Here is a 12,328-nt window from a genome sequence, read left to right as displayed (position 1 = left end):
GTAAACATGACATAGGTTTTGTACTATGTATATCACACATCCAAAAATAGTTTATGACTATTGACAATGAAAAATCTCTTGCACCAAGCCGCAATGCTGCTCTGCAATACATCATGATTAGTTTTCCTTTGCATTATTATTCAATCTCTTACAAACACCAAGCACATTATTCAACACAAAATAATACAAACATAAGCAGCTATATACACTGAACGATGATTGGAGTGGTGATGTCATCAGTTTAAGAGACTATGGGAAGAAAACCTTGACATTAGTACGAAAATAAGATACATCGTTATGAAGAATCCATTTCCTATTCCACCCCACCATCAGGAAATTATTACACCCATGTTATTTTCCTCCAGAAAGGGAAAAAACTGGACCATTAGTCATTAACTTCCTCTGCTGGATTATATGATCTGTCTTGAGCGCTATGTTTCACTCAATCTCTCCCAACAGTCCTGTAGTTTGCCATGGTTCCCACTACAGTGATGTACCCATGACTTTTCCCATGTTTACTCTATAGCACAAGGTTGTGCTCAATCACGCAGATGTGTTTGACAGCTCTGAGCACTTCTCTGCCAGTGTTTACACTCTCCAATTTCCTCTGTGATTGTGTGGCTCTTGTATAATCAGTGTGACACCACTTCAGAAAAACTGCCTATTTACCTTTGTGCGAAGGCTGGGTGTTTTCAGTGGTGGAAATGTTTTATATTGCATATTTTTGTGTGATTTAAATGTAATAACAAATGTTTAAGGTTATTTCTAGAACCATATCTTCAGAATTCTTTTGGGGAAAATGTAAATTAAAATGTCATATAGCTTTTATTTGTGAAACATTATTGACAAAAAATAACCATTGATAGAGGCAAATGTGATACTGAAAGTGACGAAAAATGTACAAGCCCTTCAGTGAATGAATCCATCCCTCTTTCTATAGAATTATTTAAATTATTTAAAGTATTTTGTACGGAGCCCCGCACATGGCATGCAGGAAAAAAAATAGTAGGCTAAATCGTGCGCACGATTTATAAATCGAGAGAACGAATTAGTAAATTGTGCGCACGATTTAGCAAATCGAGGGAACGAAATGGTAATCGTGTGCACGTTTTAGTACATCGAGGGAACGAATTAGTATTTTTTCTTGCATGTCACGTAATTTTGGAATATTTTATCCTGAGAAAAGTATTTTAAAACAATGCTTTAGCTTTAAATTCAAGTTTTAAACTCTTAAAGAAAGAAAAGAAAAAGAAAAAACTTATAGTGTTCTATAACCTCTAAAACTTATAGAGTTCTAACCTTGTTTTGTTTGTATTTATTTAAATTTTTTTGTAAATCCCTTCAGAGCGGTTGGGTCTCCAATGCCTAGATCCTGATCTATGTTTAGCCTACAGTCGCAGCAATCATCATTTTCAGGCTTAAGTTTGGTCCCTTCCCATATTTTAAAAAATTCTGAAGCATGCACTTGTTTTGTGTTTTGTTTTCATTTCATCATAGAAATCTACCATACACCCTTTCTGTTCCACCACCTTCTGTCCTCAGCAGTTTGCAGAAACATAACACTCCAGTGAACATGAGATTGGATTTGTCTAAGTCTCCACAAAAAAAAAAAATTATCGTTCCATTCTCATTAGCATGATGTGAGTAGCTCCCCAGCGTCCAGGAACACAAAAGGTCACACATTTATTAAAGGGGTCATATGATGCGATTTCATTTTTTCCTTTCTCTTTAGAGTGTTGCAAGCTCTTGGTGCATAAAGAAGATCTGTAAAGTTGCAAAGACTAAAGTCTCAAATCCAAAGAGATATTCTTTATAAAAGTTAAGAGTTAGCCACACCTACCTAAAACGGCTCGTTCGAACACGCCCCCACATATCTACCTCACTATGTGGGAAGATTTGCATAACGCCGCCCAAATGTTCACGCAAAGAAAGAAGACCTAACTTTATTCTCGCTGTAGGTTTTGTAAAAATCGACGCGTTTCAAAAAGGCGGGGCATAGAGGAGAAACAATAATGTACAGTATGTGGAAAATAATGTGTTTTTTTAACTTTAAACCGCATAAACACATTTCATTACACCAAATACACAAAATAATGTTCTTTTTAGCAGCATCATATGACCCCTTTAACTAATTACACAGTATATTTCTATACCTCATGAGAGGTCCTTGGAAATCATGAATGTCTTGCTTCACAGCTGTGATGTTTGTCCCGCTCTACAGACTCTCATCGGAAATACTGTCCAAAAGGACAGAACATTAAAACCTGATTTGCTTTACTACACAAATTTATTTGCGTAATAATGCATGGTAAAATCTGCCAAAAGAGTGCCTGATGGTTGAATAATCTTATAAAGACTGTATTAAAGAAATATTTTGCCAAAAAATAAAGAGATGCCGTCAAAGATGTACATAAGTTTGTTTCTTTATCTGAACAGATTTGAAGAAATTTGGCATTACATCACTTGCTTACCAATGGATTCACAGAAGTGAATGGGTGCCATCAGAATGAGAGTTCAAACAGCTGATAAAAACATCACAGTAATCCACAAGTAATCCACATGACTCCAGTCCATCAATTACAGTCTTGTGAGGTGAAAAGCTTGTGTGTTTGTAAGAAGTAAATCCATTATGGCGTTTTAACTTTAAACCGTAATTTCTGGCCAAAATATATACATAATTCATTATAACATAATTAATCATAACATTTCCTCTAGTGAAAAATGTAATCCCCTGTTGTTCTCTCACATCAAAAGCCACTAACACATTTTTTTTTTTTTTATGTTTTGGACTATTGTGGCTTGTAAACGGTGCTTGGTCTGTGCATATTTCTCTCCTAAATCAGACGAGATGACTTTTTCGCTAGAGAAAGCAATATAATGCATAGAGGACTCATATTTTAGACAGAAGCAGCAGTTTGAAGTTAAAAATGTCTTCGTATTGAATTTTTTTATTACAAACACACCTTTTCACTTCATAAGGAGAGGAGCCGTGCTTTTATCAGCTCTGTTTGGACTCTTCATTCTGACGGCACCCATTCACTGCAGAGGATCCATTGGTGAGCAAGTGATGTAACGCTACATTTCTCCAAACCTTTTCTGATGAAGAAACAAACTCATCTACATCTTGGATGGCCTTGAGTACAATTTCAGCAAATTTTCATTTTTGGTCAATTATTTCTTTAAGCTTATTATAATTGATCAGTTCAGAGTAAAATGCTGCAAAAACAAAATACTCTCCAAAAACAGAGTCATTTTGGAGTGAATTATATGACGACGTGGCTCTCCGCAAGTACCTACAGCTTGCGCGCAACTCTGTGGCTCCGAGCCCTAAAAGACCCTCTGTTCCTTGAAGCATTTTCAGATTGGCAATTATAAAATAAACACAGCTGGCTGTAATATATGTGAATTCATTGGCTGCATCATGATTATTTAGGCAAAAAAGTTTTACATATACAAAGCTCGGCAGCTGATTGAGCTTCTCAGAGGCGTACTGTCTTTATAAAGAAACCTTTATTTATTGAGAAATGGTGAATGTAGAATCTGTGTGGACAGGTTTGCATTGCAGTCTCTCGACAGAGATCTTTTTTTCCTAACTAATTGTATTATTCTAAACTAAATCTCGCTGTCCGGACACTGCCAATATTACATATGCTATCTGTTCTACACATCAGCTATGCAAACTGTCACTGATGTGACATCATTTATGGTTATGTACTTAATATGCACGCCAGCACCAAAAATTTTTAGACTTGCAACTTGAAAGAGAGCTGTGCGCATCATTGGCATTTATGAGTGTATGAGAATACGTCGATGCCCTGATGTTAAATCAAATCTGATGTTTTCAGGCTCTGACTTATTATTCATCATGTTTACTATTACTTTTGACATATGACAGAGAGACATCTGTAGTCATTTACCACAGGCCATGCTTGGATTAAGCTCTGGGACAAAGCATGAGCAAAATACCGCACTCTGTTCGTTATTTAGATGTCTTTGCTATGAACTCTATTCCTATCCCTTCATCACACCATTTGATAAAATGTCAAGTATACAATGTGAACCTCTCCCACTGGCTTTTCAAATGTGTGGTGTTTTTATACACAAAAGTTGTTTTGAGGTCCAATCAATGCCTGCCTTGTAGATTTACAACCTTCTTTCTTCAGCACACAATCGCTGGTGACTCTGAGAGCCTGTTAGCACTTATGAAATAATTTGGGAAAAACACATCACTTACTGATCGAGTGATGGGTTGAGAGGAGAGAAGAGGTGTGGTGCAGATGTTGAGGTCCAGTTGCAGGTCTTGCAGGGACCAGGAACCTGCAGGGTGATATTTTGATGGAGATTTCTGACAATAAGACCATGCTGTTGTATATCACACAGTATAAGAGTATGCTTTGCTTCCTTTTAGCCAAATCCTATTAACTTTCAGACTGAAATATGAATGCAGAAAGACATGGGGTAAATGTTGAATGTTGAAAGTATGTTTGGTGTGACTGAAAATCTACTGCTTTCCTCTTTTCTTCTTTTGTTACAATAAACTGTACTCACATAACAGCAAGGTTTGTATAATATGTCAGCAAAAAGTCATTTGCAGAATGTCAAATAACACTGCCATAACATGGAGGGCAGATGAATGATCTTATGCCCTGGGAGATGTTTTAGTTCTATTGTTCTCATGCACATTTATGCACCATAACTTAAAATAAAAAGTGGTTTACAGTATAATATTTGACAAAAATAAAATATTAAATTGCATTTAGTTTCATTACATTGCAAAACACTTTTCTCGTCATCATTTACTCACCCTATTGTTCCAAACTTGTATGACTTTCGTTTTGAATCGAGGAAGATTTCAAGCTTTAAAAAAAGATTTCAAGCTTTAAAACGACATTAAACATCATAAACGTATCATAAAAGTCACCCAAACAATATTTAAGTAATTTGACGTCACACGATAGGCTTATGAAAGGAACAACCCTGAGTACCAGAAAAAACATTGCGACCGGATTGAGTCAGTGAATTGAACTTGTGAATCGGATCAGTCAGTCCGTTTTTGTGAACCGAATCAACCGATTCATTGAAAAGATTCATTTACGATTTGGGCATCATTATTTCTCCACCTCTCAGTCTCACATAACTCTTGAACCGCTTAGTTTTTAGTTTGTTTTGTTCCTGACACAAATCTATCGCATGACTTCAGAAGACTGGCATTTTAGCACTCTGGGCAGAAATGAGCGAAGTTTTGACGCTGTAGTGTACATTCTCCGGAACGGCACGATTCACGCGATATAGGCTACACTTTTTCCAAATGCCCGAAGTAAAGATATGCTGTCAGTTTAATTCACTTGAGTACGAACCTCACAGCGATTGGCTGCCGCCCACAATATTTTTTTCTTGATATCTGCATTAAGTCTAACATTTCTCGATCTTTTTGACACACTCTCTCAAGGCTTTCTCTGGTCCACTATTATGGGCTTACATTTCTGCCACAATTCTGCGCGCGAAAGATCATACTTTTGTGCGCTCAAAGTATGATCTTTCGCGCGCAGAATTGTGGCAGAAATGTAAGCCCATACACTATCAGTCCCAATGAAGCATGAAGCTCAGTTCGCATTGTAATAAATTAAAAATGTTTGCTCTGGTCCACTCGCTCCACAGCTCAACCCCAATATTAATTTAAAACGCCCGCTCTGCTAGCTTCGTTACAGCTGTTTAGTGAATTTTCCGTTACCGTTCTTCACCAAAATTTCACAGGTAAAATCCAGTCATTTCAATAGGAACCACGTGATCAGGAGTAACATGCACCTTGCAAAGGGCGGGAAGGATTTGGCAAAATCTTACTGCTTTAAAAGCAGTCCAATCAGGAATATGTGATTCACGTGCTGAATGTTTAAGTCTGTGTGTGACTTTAGCATATTATCACACACTATTTAAGGATTATATGAACCCAAATAAAAGCATCTCATGGTATTTATGAAAAATGAAACTTGATAAAGTTCTTTAATAAACACACACAATAAATGCACTAATGCTTTAATTAGAAGATAAATCACTTTCTAAAAGCAACCTGTTTATTACCATTTTTCCTTTGAAATCAAATAACTCAGACTTCATAATGCATTACTGCATTAACAGGAAAGAAATTATAGTAACGTAAACCAAGTTCCAAGTGCCCAACCAAAGGGAACGCTAATCACTATAATGGTGAATTTAAAAAAAACCACATTTTAGGAAAATCAACATCAATTTATGAAGTTAGCTTATGTGATGTTCTCTCAAATTTTTCAAGTAACTTAATAAAACCTAGTAAGTATAACAACTAAGTAAAGATAACTAACTAAATCTAAGTAAGGTAAACTATTGGATTTTACAGTGTATCGGTTTTCGTTCAGTCATGCTATATAAAGAGGAGAAATCCTGTGAGCAGATTTTAAGTGATTTATTTAGCGTTGTCCTGTTTTTTCGCATAAATTGGGTGGCATAGCTAGTGTGAGACAAATGCAGGAGAGTTGGCAGCTCCCATTATAGCTACTTTGACAACTGTCTTTCGTTTTATGTAATAGCACATTCTTTAAATTATCTTCTTTTGAAGATATTTTCATTTTTTTGGATGAGAGTAATTAGTGATATATTTCATTAATTTTTGTATGACTGTCCCTGTAAGTCAAACTGTAAAAAAAACATCCATCAGTAGGCTAATGCGCCCTTTTCCTCAGCATTGTAATTCACATGATTCCCCAGCATTAGGAGTAGCTCATTCCCTCTGCTGTCATTTCTTATCATGGTGGGAGTGAGATGTGAGAAAATCTGATTGGTCTTTTTGACGTAACAGGTAAATTAAGCACTGCAGATGAACATTTTCTATAATAGATGTTGAAAAAAGCACTAGAATGGACAGAAATTAAAATATCTTTCTTCTCAAACTATCTTTAAAATCAACACCAGGTGCTAATCATATACAAGCATACTGATGATAATGAGCCTTAAAACAGCCTAGAATAAATGAACTTCTTTTCATCTGTCTCAGACCAGGGTTATCGCCAGTGTGGGGGTGCAGGGCTGACACAGATTCAGTGGAACACCTGGAAAGCTTCACTGACATACCTTTTGTCTTTTGGTCAGATAGCTTACACAGAGAGGGCCAATGCCAGAATTTGTTTGTATTATGAAAGTGATTATTCCTGACTGTCAAACACAGCATTCAGGGAGACGTATGGCCACATGTGCTGCAGGGGTGTTTGCACGTGGCAGCGACTGAGAGGAAAATCTTGGGAAAATAAACAGTTCATACATTTGTATTTGTTAAGCAGATGCCTGTCTTCTTTCAGTCTGTACACAGTACAATGAAAATCCTGATCGGGCCCCACAAAAAGCATGCTGGCACCAAGTTTTAGAGCTTTTTGATAGCTAGTTTACATGTTAACTTTTATAATTGCATTTACTTCGTAATTGGTTTCAAATAATTTAAGGACTATGCAAGTTTAAAACTGACTGTTTCTATTTTTATCACTGCAATAGCTAAGACTGTACTCCCTAGTAGCTATAGTTATATGTCTGAGCGCAGTCAGTTTTACACAACCAAAAGTCACCCTCAGTTAGTGTGTGTCTTCTTATGTGTTTAGTTCATGTCTGTGGCAAGCAGGTCTTTCCTGAAATTACAAGGATTGTTACTGACAGGTGGTTTAAACAAACAAAACTCAAAATTAGTCAGACTTTCTTGATTAACACAGACATCAACCAAGCATTTGTTTGCATGTGCATGTATTTCATATATCCTGTTAAAATGCAACCTTTATATAGCATGGATCTATAGAGTCAGGTTTCTAAGACATGACAAAATTCAAAGAAGTTTTATATAGGCCTAGCACCATTCAAAGGCCGGGACTCACCAAACCGACGGTCGGGCTCACTTCGGCGGCAGTTTGCCCGATTCAACATCGGCGTCGGGGCCGTCGGCGCGAGTGAGAGCTGTGATTGGATGTTCAGTTTAGCGAACGAGTCAGTGCCCGAGAATTAAAGCAAAAGTGATGAAAACGAGCACGTAAATGAAGGCGGTACAGACAGAAGGCTGTTCAAATGTTACGTGATCTTTCCCAATCATTCTAATACGCGAATGTTTTCATAACAACATGAGCCGCTTAAAATGATTAAAGGTATCAACGTTACTGGTATTCAAAATGGTAAGCAAGCCTGCTTTGTTTACGTTTCGTATATCTGCGTTTATCTCGTATATCTTTGTTTCGGTTTCTCCTTTTGAATGACGAATATATAGTATTGATAGCTGCTGATATAGACAGTTAATTCCTCTCACGCATGCGCAGAACGCATGTGTTAGTTTGCCGTCGGCTGTAGTGTGTGCGGAGTGTTCGAGCGCAGCTTTTTGGTCCGACGCTGCCGACGTGAGGCGACAACACCGTCGGCTTTTCGTCGCCACTAGTTCTTTGAAGTCGGCTTGGTGTGTCCCGGCCTTAACAGTGTTTACCAAGTCCTTACAGTTCAAACAAATGTGGATATTTATGTGCTTATTAAAGGGATAATTTATCTAAAAAATAACAATTCTGTCATCATTTATGTTGTTCCAACCTTGTACTGAAAAAATTGGTGATGATGAAACAATTTTCACCAAAATTGCTAGTAAATATTTTGAAGTAGAAAGACTGAAATAGTGTTTTTTTGTAAAACCTCATTGACATTTATTGTACAGACACAAACCAGACATTTTTCATATTATCTTCTTTTGTGTTTCACAGAAGAAAGAAATGCAAAAGGGTTTGAAATGAGGGTGAGTAAATTTTTTACATTTGTGATACATCTTAAAACAAAGAAAATGTTTATTATACCATTTTTAATGTGCATATGTGTTGAGTATAATGGGTTAAAGACCCTTATAGGCACAATATGTAATTTTCGCCACTATGGGCACGTATTCAAAATAAACAAAGAAGCAAAGGTGTAGTTTGATGACGCTGTGACTGAGTGTGGAATCATGGGAGTTGTCGTCTTCAGCGTTTTTGGTGTTTCCATGTTTTCTACAAAATAAAACCGGAAATCGAGGGGTTATGACGTCATTGGCAGGCGACACAATGACACTATGGACACGCTCCATGTCACTAGTTAAAATTGCCTATTTCTCTGGATTTAAACATTCTTCGAAACATTTGGGATAATGTAAGTACACAAGTCAGCAAAATATGACCTAATGTTCTGTTCTAGTGGTTTTTGGATATTTTAATAAAAAAAATCTTACATATTGTGCCTTTAATGACTGCTGTCAAACATAAAACCTCAAATATTTCCCTGAATTAATTTCTTATGTTCAAAGCTATAGACAAGTCTGTGTTTGCATCCTCATTTGACACAATAGAGACACGTGGTTTCTCTGGTAAAGACGAACATTCCTTTTATTGTGCTGGACTTTTTTCCCATCTTGGAGCCCAGGAGGAGTGCAAGCTCCCCGGAACAAGCCTGGGAGGTATGAGACCACACACCAAGCAGTATTTAGTTTACGCTCATTGGCAGAACACCTCTGTGCTCAGCTTGATATCTGGTATCAGTGCTTAAACATGACCCGAAACATGAAATGAACTTCTGAAAGTCAGTAACAAAGTATAATATTTGTTGCTTATGACCACCCACATGATTGTATTTATGTAGCTGCAGATCACTGATGCTGCCTTTGGTGGCGTTTATGAATGTGTAGCCATAATGTCAGTTACTGTGTGACTCTGTGTATTTGGGTCATATGAAGGCGACTCTGTTGGATGTGGTGAACTGTGTGATACAGTGTGAACAACACAAAGAGGACACAGTTGATTGCTTGTTGTTTGCTTTCCCCCTAGTGGCCAAACTTGATAAGAAAATAAAGACAAATTCTGTGTCATCCCTCAAACTTATTTTTAGTATGACTATCAGTCAAATATTGGTGGGCAGTTTTCCGCAAGGGTGCATTAAATTGATCAAAAGTGACAGACATTAATAATTTCTCAATAAGTGCTGTTCTTTTTAACTTTCTATTCATCAAAGTATCCTAAAAAAGAGTGCATTTCCACCAGAAAGATTATGCAGCTATTATCTATTTTCTATTTTCAACATTAATAATAAGAAACATTATTAATAATTAAGCACCAATAATACTCAATAATAACTGGGCACGCAATCAGCATATTAAAATAATTTTTGAAGGATCATGTGACACTGAAGACTGGAGTGATTGCTGCTGAAAATTCAGTTTTGCCATTGCAGGAATAAATGACTTTTTAAAATTTATAAAAATAGAAATTGTAATACTGTTTTACAAATTACTGATTCTTATTTGTAATCAAATAAATGCATGCTTGGTGAACTTCTTTTGAAACATTAACAAATCTTAATTATTCAAAATTTTGGACCAGTAGTGTATTTACTGCTTATTATACATAAAATGTATCTTTCAAAGTGACACAAACACACATATGTTATTGTGAATTGTGGGGACTTTCCATCGACTTCTATTACGTTTATACTGACCAAACAATATTTTCTATCCCCTAACCCTAAACCTACCCCTTACAGAAAACCTGTTTGCATTGTTACACTTTCAGATAAACATCATTTACTATTTTTAATAATTTTCTTCCTTCGTGGGGACCGCAGGAAATGTCAAAAATTTCAGGTTTTACTATCCTTGAGGGGACATTTGGTCACAAAGTACACACACACATACACACACATCGATTTAAATTACAAAAAATTATTTATTATGTAATCATATGCATTATTTACAGCTAATGTTCATTTGATATTTTTTTTGCAATCTTGTTTGATTATAGGCTGCGTAAGAAAAAGATTTATTTGTAGATGGGCCACACACAAAGATGAAAAACAGAGAGAGAAAGAGAGGAGAGAGAGAGTATCATACTGTAAGTTACAAACAGTTCCCTTATGTGGCAATGGTGTGAGAATGGGCTCTGAGAGGTCACTGAGGATGGTTATGTGTAGTCTGTAGTCTACACGTCACAGAAATTCTGTAACAAGACACTAAAGTCTCTGTTGTCTTTAAACGTAAGAAGTTAAACTCCCTGATTGGTTGAACGTCATGAACATTTCCACCACAGTGTCATTTACAAGGCCAAATATGTATTATGTTTCATAACAATCTGTGGTGGAAATGACAATTTTGGAATAAAACGTCTGACACCTTTGCCTTGAGCAGGCCATATACCGCTTTGTAAATAAACAGAATTAAAACTTTTGAAAATTTTTCCCGTAATTTATCAAACTTATAGCTTAATGACCAACTACTTGTGATGCTTTCATGGCATTTTGTAAATAAACACAATAAATAACTTTTTCATTCGTTTTACATTATTTGCCAAAATTACAGCTTGATTACAAAATAATGTACATTAAAGGGATAGTTCACCCAAAAATGAAAATTCAGTCATTAATTACTCACTCTCTTGTCATTCTAAACCTGTAAGACCTCCGTTCATCTTCGGAACACAAATTAAGATATTTTTGATGGAATCTGAGAGCTGTCTGACCCTCCCATAGACAGCAATGTAACGCAGCTGACACAGAATAGCATATGCTGTTTATGTTTAGTGGATATTCTCCAAAATGGCACCAGGGTAACGCGGAGGAGACAAATTGTTGAATAAAGTCATTATTTTAGTTTTCTTTGCGTACAAAAAGTTGCTTCGTAAAATTACTGTTGAAACCCTGATGTCACATGGATTTTTTTACCGATCTCCTTGCTACGTTTCTGGACCTTGATCGTGGTAATTACATTGCTGTCTATGGGAGGGTCAGAGAGCTCTCAGAATTCGTCAAAAATATCTTAATTTGTGTTCCGAAGATGAACGAAGGTCTTATGGGTTTAGAACGACATGAGGGTGAGTAATTAATTAATGACAGAATTTTCATTTTTGGGTGAACTAACCCTTTAAAAATCTATTTTTTTTGTGGCAATATTGTTGGTTGTGGTGGAAATAATATGGTCCTAAATATGTGTAAAAATAAACAAATAATTTTCACTGAAAAAAAACCCTCATTGCTTTATGCTCATTTCATTTTCTGTTTGGACTACCATAGTTTATTTAGGCCTATTTTTTAACTAATATTTTAAGGATTTTCATTATATGGTTTTAAGCGTGTCTTAAAGGGGTCATATGATGCGATTTCAATTTTTCCTTTCTCTTTGGAGTGTTACAAGCTCTTGGTGCATAAAGAAGATCTGTAAAGTTGCAAAGACTAAAGTCTCAAATCCAAAGAGATATTCTTTATAAAAGTTAAGAGTCAACCACACCTACCTAAAATGGCTCGTTCAAACACGCCCCCACATATCTAC

The sequence above is a fragment of the Sinocyclocheilus rhinocerous genome, unplaced genomic scaffold, assembly GCF_001515625.1.
Source record: "Sinocyclocheilus rhinocerous isolate Xijiao unplaced genomic scaffold, SAMN03320098_v1.1 scaffold515, whole genome shotgun sequence".
Taxonomy (NCBI): domain Eukaryota; kingdom Metazoa; phylum Chordata; class Actinopteri; order Cypriniformes; family Cyprinidae; genus Sinocyclocheilus; species Sinocyclocheilus rhinocerous.
Note: the sequence above shows the minus strand (reverse complement) of the source record.